Genomic DNA, 2,395 nt, shown 5'->3' with positions numbered 1-2,395 from the left:
TATATATATTACTTCACATATCTTATTTATAAAAGAAACTGCCACCAGAATATAATCAATTTTTTTAATTAAAACTTTCTATGAATATCAAATATGTTTTCTTCAACGTTGAGTGTTTTTTTGTGTTCATGTAGCATTATTTAATATTTTTATAATAAATTAATTGTTTACAAGATTAGTTGCTTTATTTTAGGAAAAAGATCTATAAGATATTTCATTAAATACATTTGAAAATTTACTTACCACATTTAATTTCTACTTATAATTCTTCGATGTTTACCATAAATTATGTCCATCATATATAAATACTATTAAAAATAGTTGAAATGTCAAGACTTTTTTTAAATAAATAGAAAAAATTCATATTTACTATTTTACACTAAAATACAAATATTTACCATTTTACATAGTAATTTTAAATTTTGTAGGTACTCAATTTTGCAATCAATGACTACAAAATAGAAACAGAAAATTTATGTTTTCAATTTTGTGAATAGTGGCAGCAAAATTAGACTAACAAAAAATAGATATGTCAATAAAAAAATATTTTCATTTAAATTTAAATATAATATTAAAAAATCAAAACAATGATAAACAATAAAATTTATTAAAAATTATCTAAAAAATTATTATACGAACTTTTAATGATAAAAAATTAATATAAAGTATAATCTTCTAAAGTGTCAATAATCTATTTTCTACTGGTCTAATTTTGTTGGCATTGCCTGCAAAATTAAAAACTTAAATTTTCTTTCTCTATTTCACTGGTATTAACTGAGAAATTGAATGTCTATATAATTTAAAAATACTATGTAAAATGATAAATATTTACATTTTAATATAAAGTAATAAATATGATTATTTATTTATTTATTAAAAAAAGTCAAAACTTCATAATAATTTGTTGATTCCATAGTCATCAAAACCAAACTAGCAATTGATCCGGTTAGATTATTGGATTACTAATTCAACCGGTGGATCACAGGTTAAACCGATTAACTTGGTCATAATTAAATAATATGAATTTATTAAAAAATATTAAAAAATCGCATTCCTATACGTATTATTCATAGTATAAAAATATAAAATTAACAAATACTTAGTATTGAAAAACAAATATCCTAGATTAAATAGATTTTGTTAAAAAAATTCAAATAAAACTATTACAAAATAAATATCAAATTTGACTAAAATGATACAGAAAACTGAAAGCTTGAAAGTAGCAAGAGAATGAATTTATCAAACTCTACATTTCTTGTTACACAAATAACCCACATGCAAAAATATTTTCAGGTAAATAGCAAAAATAACTTCAGCCACTGAATTATACACCATGTCGATACTCCAGTTATTTTGTGTGCTCCAATAAAATTTGCTAAGTAAGATAGAGATCATGAATTAAGCTAAGAAATTAATAGGTCATGATTTGACTCCTTCGAAGATGATCAGAAAAATTAAGGTATAACACTTACTTCTCAGATGTAATTTGCAGCTGTTTTGCAGTCTTCAGTTGTCGGTTACATAACATTTTTTAAAATGTCAATTGATAATTTAGAATCTATCTACAGCCAGCAACAAAAGAAAGAATGCATATTCGAATAACAAAAAAGGAAGGTCTAAAATTAACTTTCATTGTTGACTAAAAGAAATATAAAAAACAAAATGATGTCATCAAAATTAACCTGAAGAAATGTCATTTTATCCAATTTTGGTGGCAAAATTCCAAGGTTAACATCAGGGTCTCTAGCATTGTCTTTTACATAATCTAAATCTATCCATATTCTTACAAGTTTCAATAATTATAAAACCACAAGGTTAAATAAAAAGTTGAGCAGTTTAAAAGAAAACACAAACTTGAATTTAGCCAATTGAAAAGTCAAATAAAATAGATGCATACCAAACAAAGGGGTGCGATTAAGGTATCCGACACTGAAGTTATAAGATCATACATGGGGATCCCAACACCGGCAAGAGCCAAAGTGTAAAACCCGGTTAATTAACGGCTAATTAACCCATAAATGAGAATTTATTCTAGAAAGCCTAAAATGTGATTTTTATGGCTAAATGTGGTAGAGGAGATTGAGACGAGAATTTTGGTACCAATTTTATAGAATTCGGACCAAGATTGGACCGAACGGGCCAAACCGGGCCAATTGGACCCAAAATGGGCCCTTGGCCCAACATAACTAAACCAAAACCCTAGTTTTCAGCACTCTCTCTCCTCACACAACACCAAACACGCTGAAAAAAAGAGAAAATGGGGGAAGAACACTCTCTCAAACCTCTATCTCTCACTTGATCTTCAAACCACCATAACTTTTGATCTAGAGCTCCAATTGCCGCTCCGTTTGCGGCCACGCGTTCACCGCGGAGAGCTCTACAAAACCCATACAAC

The sequence above is a fragment of the Arachis duranensis genome, chromosome 9 (genome assembly GCF_000817695.3).
Source record: "Arachis duranensis cultivar V14167 chromosome 9, aradu.V14167.gnm2.J7QH, whole genome shotgun sequence".
Taxonomy (NCBI): domain Eukaryota; kingdom Viridiplantae; phylum Streptophyta; class Magnoliopsida; order Fabales; family Fabaceae; genus Arachis; species Arachis duranensis.
This window is presented reverse-complemented; position numbering follows the sequence as displayed.